Here is a 14486-nt window from a genome sequence, read left to right as displayed (position 1 = left end):
GCAGCCCCTTGCCGCTTCTGCCAGAATGACAGCCCTGAGGTGGCGAGAGGGAGAGACAATTCCGAGAGGGGCAGAATTGAGCATTTTAACTTATAACTTTTAACTTATATTATTTAACTTATAATTTAACATTATAACTTTTTTTCTCTTATCCTTACGGAAAATTGACGCTCATCATTCAGCCACTTAGAGATAACTATTTTCCAGTCTCTGTCCATTGAAATTATGTCTATATGTTTTCTTTATTAAGCAGAAACTGTTTTGTAAACTGCCCCCTACTATATAGGGAACATTTTGTTTGTTGTTAAATCCCACTAAAAGGATGTACCATGATTTAGAATCACTGGCGTACTGTTGGCCTAAGTTTTCAGTATTACAAAGAGCTGTGCTACACATCTGTGCAAATAAATATTTGCCTACGTCCCGGATTGTTTTTCATTCGAATCGATTTCTAGACGCAAGCTAATGGGACCAAACGCAGAAAAGGAATGGAAAGATTGAGATGGGCCCAAGTGCTCCGACAGAGCACAGCGACTACGGCACAGTGGCGGAGGCTTCAACAGTGGCTATTGTTATTACTTCCTTGATTTACCCTATGGCTGTCTCCCTTCTCCGCCCCCCCCCCCATAATTATTATTCAGAGCTTTCCTAAATGAAGCAGGGCTCTGACTTCACCCGAACAGCAAGAGGTTTCCCAGGTAGGGAGGATTGACCCGGCCTAGAGGCTCAGTAACCGGAGGAGGAACGGAGAGGGAGGAGGGGAGGTGGAAGGGAAGAGGCATAGGCAGTCCAGATCCAGTTTGTGGATGGATGTCCTTCCCAGGTGACATCCAGGGCCGGACCCCGCCCCATGTCCATGCGTACGCTTGGCAGGGGGTGGTCGTGACAATGGCCGTGACGACTGATGGCCGTCCTTTGAGCTGCTGGCCTTGGGGATCCCGCAGTCCCCCCCTTCCTCCCTCTCCCTCCCTAACCCCACACCTTCAGACCTCCTCCTCCCCTCCACCCGCGGCTGCCGGAGCCCCCACACTCTGGTGAGTGGGAACCCAGAAGCCACCAAGGCTGGCCTCGGGCTAGAGACGGGGCGGGGAGCGCAGCCGCAGACCGCGCGTCCTGCAGAGAGAACCCAGGCAAGGACTGGCTCCCTCCTCCCCACGTGGCCCAGGGCTTCCGGGAGCCGGAGCTCCCACACTCGGTCCAGGCCGACCCTGGGTCGTCTCAGCTCAAGCCCTAAGCCTGAAGCCTGGGCTGGCCCTTATCGAACTTTTGGAAGCCGCCTAGGTTGCTGCTAGGGGTCGACCAATTGACAAAAGGGTGTAACTCGAGGCTGTCTACCTGCGCACTGACATGGTACGACTGGTTTCTCCTGGTGATCTTTTTCTTTTTGCTGGAGACTCCGGGGGCCTCAGAGAGAGCTGCTCGGTTGGGCAAGGCTGAAGCGCCTGTTTCCTCGTCTTCTTCATCTTAGCCGTTTGGAGAGCTCGTCAAGGAGTGAAGGGGTGAAGCGTTAAGTGCGAGCTCGGTGCGAGCCGCTCACTTCACATTTTGTGAAGTGTTTCCATTATTCACTTGGTCTAAGTCTGACACTCTATACTCTTCACTGCTGCGTATACTTCTTGAATGCAGGGACTACCTCTGACACTTCTTAGGTTGGTTCCTTGATAGATGAGTATGCGTATAATATGTATTTTTATATACTGAATATATTTTTAATATGTAAGCCACCTAATTACTACTTTTGGTAGTAGGTGTAAACTTTTTGAAGCTAGGTATAAACCATGTACACGGGAGGCTGCCTGTCACACTCACTGTCGTGTGAACCATGGTTAACAGGCATGTCCTCGGAGTCCTGTGGGGGGTGGGGAGGCCTTCCGGTGGATAATTTCCTCCATCTAGCTCACTGTTTCACCTAGCGAAGTTTCAGAGCTCTCAAGTCTCAACTTAATTTTCATTCCTCCGAGAAAAACCTGTCCGGACCTTTCTTCCAAAAAATTAGAAAACAAATCCTGGGGCACATGGGTGGCTCAGCCGGTTAAGCTTTGGACTCTTGATTTCAGCTCAGGTCATGATCTCATGGTTTTGTGAAATCGAGCCCCACCTTGGTCTCTGGGCTGACAGCACAGAGCCTGCTTGGGATTCTCCCTTCCCTCTCTGCCCCTCTCCAGCTGTCCCTCTCCCCCTTTCACTCTCTTTCAAAATGAATAAACATTAAAAAATAATAATTTCTAATTTGAGGAATTCATTGAACTTTTTTACTGGCCTAATTAATATGTAGCTAATATTTGCAAGTATTCCATGAGTATTTGAAAAGGCTGTGTATTTTTTTTTTTAACTGGGCAGAAAATCTGTACCTGTTCATCAAATTGTGTGATCTATTCCTTTACATCTACATTTCTGTGTAAATTTGATCTGTTGATTTTTGAGTGACAGGTTAACATCCCCTGCTTTATTTGGGGTTTGTCAGTAGATTTTTGTTCTGCTATCAGGCTTTGCAGTATAAATTTTAAATATGTTAATAGGTGCGCAAAAGTTCCTGACCGTTACATATATTTGGTGGATCATATCTTTTATGAATATAAAATATTCTTCTAGTCCCCTTTGAGACTTTCAACCTTGATTTCAAATCGGTCTGATATTATTGTTTTTATCAATATCTACCTTGTAGACAATTTTTTTCAATTGCTTCTGTTCCTTTTTCTTCGTCTTTTATTATTTTGCTCTTGTCTTTTATTACACTCAATGAGAGAGAGAAAACAGTGAGTCTGATGGTGATTTCTACCATTTTTGTGATCATTTTCCAAACTGTGTTCATATAATGTTGGTCTTTTTCTTGTTTCTGTTCAGATAGCTCTGTTCTGGATTCACTAAAAATTTTCTTTCTCCAAGGGAAGGAGCAATGAGGGGGTCTCAGAGGCTGGGCAGTGCACTGGTGGCTGATGTCTTTCAGGGGGACAAGAAGTTCCCGTGTACATCCATAACTCTAGAATAGTTTACCTGGACTGAGCAGGGCTCATTTTGATAAGCTCACTTTTATGTGTTTGTTACTATTTTTAGTTTTGAATCCCATCCTGGTTTGAGTTGTCTCAAGTAAAGATTACGCATGAAGGGGCGCCTGGGTGGCTCAGTCAGTTAAGCGTCCGACTTCAGCTCAGGTCACGATCTCACGGTCCGTGAGTTCGAGTCCCGTGTCGGGCTCTGGGCTGATGGCTCAGAGCCTGGAGCCTGCTTCCCATTCTGTGTCTCCCTCTCTTTCTGCCCCTTCCCCGTTCATGCTCTGTCTCTCTCTGTCTCAAAAATAAATAAACGTTAAAAGAAAATTTTTTTAATAAAAAAAGATTACGCATGAAAAATCCACACTCCGGTGGTTTTTATGGTTTTATAATATGCACTATGGACATCAAGTAAAATCTGGTCACTAATAGTTAAGTGTATTAGAAGCATGTCTGTAAACGGTAAAAAATCTTATGCACATCTATTAGTTCAAGCTATAAATAAAGTAAAATCATCTACCTCCCTCCCATTCAGTCAGTGGGTGTTTATTTTCATTGTATTATTAGAAGATCTGATAACTGATCTATTTCTCTTAGTCTAGTTTTCACACTGTGAAAGAGTTACCTAATCTACTCACCTGCAAGAGAGATTTGGTGTTCTGGTTTTATGATATGTCTTTGAATAACTTTCTGTGATTTGTCCTGCAGCATTTTTGGCAGGACATTTCCCTAAAATTCCAAATTTATTTTTCTTTCCCATTTGTTTTGGGACATGTCCTTTTGTTCTAGACATTTTTCTTCTCTCTCTCTCTCTCTCTCTCTTTTTTTTTTTTTTTACATTTTTTAACGTTTATTTATTTTTGAGAGACAGAGCACAAGTTGGGGAGGGGCAGAGAGAGAGGGAGGCACAGAATCCGAAGCAGGCTCCAGGCTCCGTCCGTGCTCACAGCAGAGAGCCTGACATGGGGCTCCAACACACAAATGGTGAGATCGTGACCTGAGCCAAAGTCCGATGCTCAACCCCTGAGCCACCCCGCCTTTTTTCCTTTTTAAAATCACAACCTCTATATTGAAATGTATTCAGTGTTCAGTCTTCCTGAGCAATTTATTGAAAACATCTTATCTAAGACTTTCAGACAGAGAATCTATCTATCTTTTGAAGTAGTTTGGAGGTGTTTTTTTTTTTTTTTTTGGCTTGGGGCACGAATTTTGAGAGAACATGTAGTCTTGACCACTTTTTGTCAATCATCTGGTACACATTTGTAGTTGTGTACACATCTCTGAGCAAACATTGGGGACTGACACAACAGTTGCTCTAACTCATGCAAAAGGCTCCTTCCTAGAAATTGATTTGGTGATTTTTAAAATGCCTCTTAGGGTGAGAACCCCCACTACACTTCACATTGGAAAAAGGAAGCAATATGCATGATTGACATCACCAGGAATGTCTGTGTGCTGCATGTGTCATTATATTGAACATGCCTCATTTTGAGGCTATGACCTTGAGTTGTCATTGCTTCAGAAAACGTGGACTGGTTAGGACATCCATTAATGTCCTAGAACAAATGCTATAGCAGAATCCCCAAGGGAGACAGGGATTTTACTGGTCTCCGGACACAGGAATCCATTTGTTGGAGCATATGCTGAGTGTGATGAGCTGGAAAATGAAGTTAATTTCTGTGTCAGACCAAACTAGGTGAAAGACCGAGTCACTGGATAAGATGAAGGCTGCATATCCTTGAGAGGGAGGAATAACCGCATTTTTCCAGATTGGGTCACACACGTTCTTGGTTTATTTGACAAGACCCACGTAGGGTAGAGAGCAACATGATCTGAGAGCTCCATGTTGGTGTCTCATTGTGAAATCTTTAATTTCAGGTTATACTTCATGCAGAGTAGTAGAAGAAGAGAGGACGAGACCTCGTCGCTAAAAGCATCCTGTAAGTGGAAAAGCTATTAATACTCTCACGAGCTCTTGTAGTTGAAGTTTCAAAACAGAAGAATTGCAATTTCCTGTCTTCCATCTGGGTTACTTGATTATCAAAGCAAGAACAATACAACAGTTTTGTTTTATATTTATTAGTAGGAGGTAATGTTGTTGAAGTTTTAGGGCATTTTTCTAGATGAGATTCTTGTTAAGTTAGTAATAGTAAGCTTTTCCCCTGCTATTTACAGTTGCCCTGACATTTTTTTTAAGTTCCGTGTTTTTTTTTTTTTTAATGTTTATTTATTTTTGAGAGAGAGAGACACAGACAGAGCGTGAGAGGGGAGGGGCGGAGAGAGAGAGAGGGAGGGAGACATGGAATCCGAAGCAGGCTCCAGGCTCCGGGCTGTCAGCACAGAGCTGGACGACTGGGGCTCAAACCCACAAACCATGAGACCAGGACCTGAGCTGAAGTCAGATCCTTAAGCGACTCAGCCACCCAGGTGCCCCTGGTAGGTTTTTTTTAGTAATCTCTTCACCTGACGTGGGGCAGGAGCTCACGACCCCAAGATCAAGAATGGCATGCGCTTCCAACTAAGCCAGCCAGGAGTCTCTCCCCTGACTGAATGACTGATTCATTCATTCATTCACTTACTTACTTTAATTTATATTTTGAGAGAGAGAGAGAGTGCATGCATGAACAGGGGAGACTGGCAGACGGGAGAGAGAAAGAAAGGACTGAGAGAGAGAGTGAGAATCTTAAGCAGGCTCCATGTTGAACATGGAGCCCAACATGGGACTTAGGCCTGGGGTCATGACCTCAGCCAAAATCAAGAATCAGGCACTCAGCCAACCGAGCCACTTAGGCGCCCCTGCCCTGACATTTTTTTTTTAATTTAATTTTTTATTTTTTAGAATTTACATCCAAATTAGTTAGCATATAGCACAACAGTGATTTCAGGAGTAGATTCCTTCGTGCTCCTTACCCATTTAGACCATCCCCGCCCCCCCACAACCCCTCCAGTAACCCTCAGTTTGTTCTCCATATTTATGAGTGGCTTATGTTTTGTCCCCTCCCTGTTTTTATATTATTTTTGTTTCCCTTCCCTTGTGTTCATCTGTTTTGTCTCTTAAAGTCCGCACATGAGTGAAGTCATATGATTTTTGTCTTTCTCTGACTAATTTCACTTAGCATAATACCCTCCAGTTCCATCCCCGTAGTTGCAAATGGCAAGATTTTATTCTTTTTGATTGCCGAGTAAGACTACATTGTCTATATATACCACATCTTCTTTATCCATTTATCCATCCATGGCTGTTGTTGATAGTGCTGCTATAAACATGGGGGTGCATGTGTCCCTTTGAAACAGCACACCTGTACCCCTTGGATAAATGCCTAGTAGTGCAATTGCCGGGTCATAGGGTAGTTCTATTTTTAATTTCCTGAGGAACCTCCATACTGTTTTCCAGAGGGGCTGCACCAGCTTGCATTCCCACCAACAATGCAAAAGAGATCCTCTTTCTCCGCATCCTCGCCAACATCTGTTGTTGCCTGAGTTGTTAATGTTACCCATTCTGACAGGTGTGAGGTGGTATCTCATTGTGGTTTTGATTTGTATTTGCCTGATGATGAGTGATGCTGAGCATTTTTTCATGTGTTGATTGGCCATCTGGATGTCTTCTTTGAAGAAATGTCTATTCATGTCTTTTGCCCATTTCTTCACTGGATTATTTGTTTTTTGGGTGTCGAGTTTTATAAGTTCTTATTAGATTTTGGATACTAACCCTTTATCTGATACGTCATTTGCAAATATCTTCTCCCATTCTGTCGGTTGCCTTTTAGTTTTGCTGATGGTTTCCTTCGCTGTGCAGAAGCTTTTTATTTTGATGAGGTCCCATTAGTTCATTTTTTGCTTTTGTTTCCCTTGCCTCCAGAGACGTGTTGAGTAAGAAGTTGCTGCAGCCAAGATCAGAGAGGTTTTTGCCTGCTTTCTCCTCGAGGATTTTGATGGCTTCCTGTCTTATGTGAGGTCTTTCATCCATTTTGAGTTTATTTTTGTGTATGGTGTAAGAAAGTGGTCCAGGTTCATTCTTCTGCATGTCACTGTCCAGTTTTCCCAACACCACTTGCTGAAGAGACTGTCTTTATTCCATGGGATATTCTTTCCTGCTTTGTCAAAGATTAGTTGGCCATATGTTTGTGGGTCCATTTCTGGGTTCTCTATTCTGTTCCATTGATCTGAGTGTCTGCTCTTGTGCCAGTACCATACTGTCTTGATGATTACAGCTTTGTAGTATAGCTTGAAGTCTGGGATTGTGATGCCTCCTGCTTTGGTTTTCTTTTTCAAGATCACTTTGGCTATTCGGGGTCTTTTCTGGTTCCATACAAATTTTAGGATTATTTGTTGTAGCTCTGTGAAGAATGCTGGTGTTATTTTGATAGGGACCTGCCCTGACATTTTTTAACACAACATACAGGGGTATCTGGGTGGTTCAGTCAGTTAAGTGTCTGACTCTTGGTTTCTGCTCATGTCATGATCTCACAGTCTGGGGGTTCAAGCCCCACATTGGGCTCTGTGCTAACAGCATGGAGCCTACCTGGGATTCTTTCTCCCCTCTCTCTGCCCCATCCCCTGCTTGCTCTCTCTCTCTCAGTCTCTCTCAACATAAATAAACAAATAAAAATAATTTAAACACAGCATACATTATATTGAAAGCAAAGCCTACATTTCTATTCTACTTCCCACCCCTCCCTACCCCCACTCAGTCCATTATTTTGTAAGCAGAGTACTAGCCTTGCAATACTGCAATACTGCCAAAATATACCTATTTTTACGTATCGAGGAACCTACCTCCTATTTTCTGATGGGAAGATGGTATAGTAATTAAAAGCATAGGGGCATCTGGCTCAATCAGTTAAGCATTTGACTTCCCCTCAGGTCTCGATCTCATGGTTTGTGAGTCCAAGCCCCTCATTGGGCTCTGTGCTTTTATCACAGAGCCCGCTTCAGATCCTCTGTCCCCCTCTCTCTGCCCCTCCCTGCCTCTCTCAAAAACAAATAAGTGTTAAAAAAAAAAAAAAAGTAAAAAGAATAATTAAAAACATAGACATTAGACACCGATACAATTAATTGTGTGATTTGGGGCAGCAGACTTCTCTGAGCTCAATTTTGTAAACTGAGGATAATAATTCCTATCACACAGGCTTTTCGTGTGGATTAAATAAGATATTTTGTAAGTACTCAGAACGATATCTGGTTCAAATATAGTAGCGTCTTTGCCACTAACTGCATGCTTGATACTATTTAAGTACTTTTTGAAAATGAGGTAATAGTTCATGTTTATTTTTATCTTTTGAATGTTTATTTATTTTGAGAGAGAGAGTGAGCGAACAGGGGAGGGGGAGAACAGGTGGGGCTCAATCAGCATTAAGAGTCAGACGTTAACCAACTGAGCCACCCAGGCACCCTGGGTTATAGTTTAGTTTTAAAGACTTACACACTCTAGGGGCGCCTGGGTGGCTCAGTCGGTTAAGCGGCCGACTTCGGCTCAGGTCATGATGTCGCGGTCCGTGAGTTCGAGCCCCGCGTCAGGCTCTGTGCTGACCGCTCGCAGCCTGGAGCCTGTTTCGGATTCTGTGTCTCCCTCTCTCTCTGACCCTCCCCCGTTCATGCTCTCTCTCTCTGTCTCAAAAATAAATAAACGTAAAAAAAAAAAAAAATTAAAATAAAATAAAATAAAATAAAATAAAGACTTACACACTCTAACTAAAATTTTACCGTCAAAAAGTCGTATTTTGGGGCACCTGGCTGGCTCAGTCTGTGGAGCATGCGACTCAGGTTCTCAGGGTTGTGGGTTTGAGCCCCACATTGGGTATAGAAATTACTTAAAAATGGAATGTTTAAAAAAATGAAAAAGGTAATATTTTATATGCCAGGTCCTGTTCTAAATACTTGATGGCGGGTTCATTATCATCCCTGTTGTCCAGATGAGGAACTTGAAGCACAGAGAGAAAAAGTAGTTCGCCCAAGTGTGGTGAGAGCGCTGACTCTTACACAGGCAATGCCACTGCAGATTTCAATGTTTAAATTTTTCGAATAGGTAGGAATAGGAAAATAAAATATATATGTGTGTAATAAAAATATACAATTAGGGGTGCCTGGGTGGCTCAGTCGGTTGCGTGTCCAACTTCAGATTCTGGTTCAGATTCTGTCTCCCTCTCTCTGCCTTTCCCCTACTTGTGCTCTCTCTCTCTCTCTCTCTCTCAAATAAGTAAATAAATTTAAAAAAGAAAGGAGGAAGGAAGAAAATGCAAGGTGGTATGTATCTAGATCCCTGTCTTATGAAGGCTCAGCCACAGGCACTTGTCTAGGAAGGCTGTACAACAACACCATGTTTTAGAAAATATCTCAGAAGGTGAAATGGAGAGGATCTCAATCTATGCCTATGGGAAGTTAACTTCTGCACCCCTTGGCCCCTTGGACAACCACTGAGGAAGCCCTGCAGCCTGATGCTTCAAACGAGTCTGGAAATTGTGAAAGGAGCCAGTGAGTTTGGTGGCCAAGGCCTCCAGGGTCGGGCATGAGCCAGGTGAACCAAGGCGCATGAAAAGAGGTGTCCAGTAGACCAGCTGGGAGATTTATCCTGTCTGATGGTGAAGAAGTTATTTAACCTCTTTTTGTTCACTTTCCATACCTTGAAATTAGGAATAATATCAGCCTTTTAGGACCACTGTGGAAATGAAATAAAACAATGATTATAGTGATGATAGATGACATAAGGTAATAGCATCTGACATTTCCTGAGCATATCCTATGTATGCTCCAGGCATGGTGCTAAGCACTGTGCATTAACTGCCTTATAGAATCAAAACAATAATCTTATGAGGTCCTATTTTTGTTTTCATCCACAGATGAGGAAACGAAGGTTAAAAAAGGTTGCACAGCTAGTGAGTGGCAGAGCCCAGATGTGAATTCTAAGTGTGAGTGACTAATGACTGTAAATACGTAATTAGTACGTTGTCTCACATTTGTTAGTTCATTCGTTCGTTCATTCTTTCACACCAAACCTTCGCTGTGTCACATGTGTTCCGGGTGGGTGGTATATGTGAGTGTCAAAACCCAAACCCTTGCGCCCATGAAGCTTAAATTCTAGTGGTGGAGAGTGGGGGAGACATTCACTGGAGAACAGACTTGGTAAAAAGGGAAATGTGTTATGTCAGAAAGCAAGTGCTTTGGAGGTTAAGCAAGGTCGGGAAGACTAAGGGTACAGACAGGTGGTAATTTGACCTAAGGCGGTCAGGGCAGGCCTCAAGGTAAGGGAGTCATGGGTGGGTATCTGGGGAGGAGCCTTCCAGTCTGAGGAGCAGGTGCACTAAGTCTTAAGAGCACAATGTGTCTGTGACAGAGGGACAGCAAGGGGGCAGGCTGGTGGGAGCAGAGGCAGGGAGAATGATAGGATAGAGGAGTGGGGGTGAGGAATGTGAGGTGGCGGACCATACAGTCTTGGAGGGCCTTGGAGGCCATCAGAAGGGCTGAGCTTGCACTGTGAGCGATGCAGGGCACACTGTCATGCTATATAATGTAAAAGCACTTGTTACCTCAAAGCATTCATGACAATTGCAATCTTTTCATGGTCTTCCGGCCTCACACAGCACTGAATCTGCTCTTGCTAAAATCATTAATAAACTCCTAATTGGCAAATGTGCATACAGCTTTAAAATCTTATCAGCTCTGTTGCATTTGGCTTCTACTTGACATTCTGACAAAGCGTATGTCCTTATGTATTTAAGATCTTATATATAATAGCTTAAATGCAAAATGATCATAAGCTGTATCCCTGTGTTGCACATTTTAAAATGTGTGATTAGAGTCAGATTGTGAAACATTGCGTAGGTAGAGACTTTGCAGCTCAAAACAGCGATCTTGACCCCAGGTACGGCTTGTTCAAACTTTGTATTAACTGTGGCTTTAGGGAAATTAGTAAATAGTTTGAGTTTTATTTTCCTCATCTTCAAAAGATTATTGTGAGTGGCTTATTGTTCTACCCATTCTGCAGATGGGCAAACAAGTCCAGATAGATTGAGGAACCCACTTCCTATTCCCCATCTGAACAAAGACAAAAATTCATCCATACCTGTGAAAACTGGGGAGCCTGGCAGTCACCCGGGCTTCTATAGAGCACCATCCCAGCTCTGCAAAGGGGGGCTAAGGCAAGCTCACAGGACAAGAATTCTCTTTCAAAATGACTTGTGATCCACTCTAACTTACAGATAAAAGCACCGTTAAAGCCCAGAGGTCTCCAACTCTAGAAAATCATGGCTGTAATCATTTTCCTGTGGCCTAGAAAGTGGAAAAGCAGATGTAACCAAAGATTAATCTTGGCTATTTAAAGTACAATGGCATAGGGGCGCCTGGGTGGCGCAGTCGGTTAAGCGTCCGACTTCAGCCAGGTCACGATCTCGCGGTCCGTGAGTTCGAGCCCCGCGTCAGGCTCTGGGCTGATGGCTCAGAGCCTGGAGCCTGTTTCCAATTCTGTGTCTCCCTCTCTCTCTGCCCCTCCCCCGTTCATGCTCTGTCTCTCTCTGTCCCAAAAATAAATAAACGTTGAAAAAAAAAATTTAAGAAAAAAAAATAAAATAAAATACAATGGCATATATTAATATCTATAAAACTTCTAGTATTGACCAATACATCTTTCTGGTGCCTTCTTAAATATAGTCCCTGGTGCATCCTTAAGATACTAGTAAAATTTACGTTAATGTAACTAGAGTGACAGATTTCAAGTTATGAAGGTGTTATGAATTGGGGGAAAGCAGAAATTACTGAAGAAAATAAGAGAAAAGCTGACACATAAATAAAATCAAGATCTGGTTAGTTGGGGGAAAAAACCTAGCAAATAGAGAAAACTGACCAAGATAAAAATAAAAAGAAATGCCAATTAAAAAAACATTAGGAGTAAGAGATAAATCCTGGGGCACCTGGGTGGCTCAGTCGGTTGGGCATCTGACTTCAGCTCAGGTCATGATCTCACAGTCCGTGAGTTCGAGCCCTGCATCTGGCCCTGTGCTGACAGCTCAGAGCCTGGAGCCTGCTTCAGATTCTGTGTCTCCCTCTCTCTCTGCCCCTCCCCTGCTCATGCTCTGTCTCTGTCTCAAAAATAAGTAAAAACAGGGGCGCCTGGGTGGCTCAGTCGGTTAAGCGTCCGACTTCAGCCAGGTCACGATCTCACGGTCAGTGAGTTCGAGCCCCGCATCAGGCTCTGGGCTGATGGCTCAGAGCCTGGAGCCTGCTTCTGATTCTGTGTCTCCCTCTCTCTCTGCCCCTCCCCCGTTCATGCTCTGTCTCTCTCTGTCTCAAAAATAAATAAAAGTTAAAAAAAAAATTAAAAAAAAAAGTTATACTCCTTTCATTATTGAACAAAGCATCTGTGCGTATGTTTAGGATTTATTTTTCTTGATCAAAGAATGTTTTCATTTTGGCCTCTAAGTTCAGAAACTACAGTTTGTATTCACTGCAGCAGCATGAATTTTTTTTTATTGTGATAAAATACACATAACATAAAATGTATTATTTGAATCATTTTTATTATTACTTTAATTGTGGCAAAATACACATAACATAAAATTTAGCATCTTAACTCATTTTAAGTGTGCAGTTCAGTGGCTTGAAGTACATTTACACTGTGGTGCATCTAACACCAGGATTCATCTCTAGAACTTTTTTCTCTTGCAAAACTGTAACTTTGTATTCATCAAGCAATAACTTCCTATTCAATCGTCCCCCTAGCCCCAGCAACCACCATTCCACTTTCTTTCTCTATGAGTTTGACTACTCTAGGTACCTAATGTAAATGGAATCATACAGTATTTATTGTTTTGTAACTGGCTTATTTCACTTTATAGAACGTCCTCAAGGGCCATCCTTCTTCTAGCACGTGTCAAAATTTCATTCCTTGTTAAGGCTGGATAATATTCCATCGTATGTATATACTACATTCTGCTTCACAGACACTTGGGTTTTTCCACCTTCTGGCTGTTGTCAATAATTGTGCCATGAACATGGGTATACAAATATCTTCTTGAGACCTTGTTTTTAAATCTTTTGGGTGATTGTAACCATTTAAAAAAATTAATTATTTAATTATTTAATTTACATCCAAGTTAGTTAGCATATAGTGCAATAATGATTTCAGGAATAGAATCCAATGACTCATCCCCTCCATAGAACACTCAGTGCTCATCCCAACAAATGTCCTCCCTAATGTCTCTTGCCCATTAGCCATCCCCCCATCCACAACCCATCCAGCAACGCTCAGTTTGTTCTCTATATTTAAGAGTCTCTTATGTTTTGTCCCCCTCCCTGTTTTGTATTATTTTTGCTTCCCTTCCGTTATGTTCATCTGCTTTGTATTTTAAGTTCCACGTGAGTGAAGTCATATGATATTTGTTTTTCTCTGACTAATTTCGCTTAGCATAATACCCTCTACTTCCATCCACATAGTTGCAAATGGCAAGATTTCATTCTTTTTAATTGCCAAGTAATACTCCATTGTATATATATACCACATCTTCTTTACCCATCCATCCATCGATGGACATTTGGGCTCTTTCCATACTTTGGCTATTGTCGATAGCACTGCTATAAACATTGGGGTGCGTGTGCCCCTTCTCACTGTAGCCATTTTTAAGTATACCTACTCAGTGGCACTAAGTACATTCAGATTTTGTGCAAGCATCACCACCATTCTGCTCCAGAAATTTTTCGTCTTCCTCCTGACATTTTTTTAAGGTATCTATCTATCTATCTATCTATCTATCTATCTACCCAACTAGGGCTCAAACTCATGACCTGACATGAAGAGTCACCTGCTCCTCCAACGAGCCAGCCACGCGCCCCCTTCTTGGCATTTTTAATGAACACCAATTCTAAGCCAAGCAGGTGATGCTGGAGACAAAGGATGAGCAAGATAAAATTGCCCCCAGACTCTCAAAACACTGGCAGGAAAACATTTCATTTCAAAGCTACAGCTTTTCTGTCTTGGCAAAGGATGGGCTTGAATTCATCTTTTGGCCTAGAGTTTCTTGGTTTGGATAAATCACCTGAATCAAGTGCATACAAACACATTATTCCCAAGTGTAAATTGCCTTGGCCATAATGTAAATGACTGTTTTCAGTCCTTATCTGTGGGTTGGTTACCTTCTCACTCCCGCCCCTTGAACAGGGTCCTCCCATCCTCATGGCCCCTGTTTTAAATGTTGTATGGCCCCCAAGCTTTTCTCTTCTCTGCCTGTCTGCACAGTCTCTAGAGATCTCACTCACCCCCTCGACTTCAAATACCACATTTATGCATTTGGTTCCCAAACCTACCTTTCCAGTCTAGACTGCCTATTAGCTCTTTCCATCTGCATGTCCCGCAGGCACATCAAGCTAGAAGGGCCCACAGTATCCATCCCCCCATCTCAAGTCACAGCACCCGCCTACCTGGATGCCAAGTCGGAAATAAAGGGCTCATTCTTGATCCCTACCTTCCTCTCCCTTGGACACAATGTCTGCTCCCCTCAGTTCTATCTG

The 14486-nt window shown here is 42.8% G+C and overlaps 1 protein-coding gene across 12 annotated transcripts in view; it reads left to right on the top strand.

The window, feature by feature from the left end:
• The first annotated feature begins 880 nt into the window (after positions 1-880).
• The window catches only part of SLCO5A1 (solute carrier organic anion transporter family member 5A1), a 307828-nt gene continuing 294222 nt past the window's right edge, over positions 881-14486 (top strand). For 7 of the 12 annotated variants that reach the window (XM_023248212.2, XM_045049921.1, XM_045049922.1 and 4 more), the window contains exons 1-3: positions 881-1034; positions 4869-4930; positions 9827-9895. The gene's annotated coding sequence lies outside the window, so the exon portion shown is untranslated. Of the gene's footprint in view, positions 1351-4868; positions 4931-9826; positions 9896-14486 lie in introns of all 12 variants that reach the window. The other 5 variants (XM_045049920.1, XM_045049919.1, XM_045049918.1 and 2 more) reach the window with 3 other exon arrangements.

The sequence above is a fragment of the Felis catus genome, chromosome F2 (genome assembly GCF_018350175.1).
Source record: "Felis catus isolate Fca126 chromosome F2, F.catus_Fca126_mat1.0, whole genome shotgun sequence".
In the NCBI taxonomy this organism is placed as follows: Eukaryota; Metazoa; Chordata; class Mammalia; order Carnivora; family Felidae; genus Felis; species Felis catus.
This window is presented reverse-complemented; position numbering and strand designations above follow the sequence as displayed.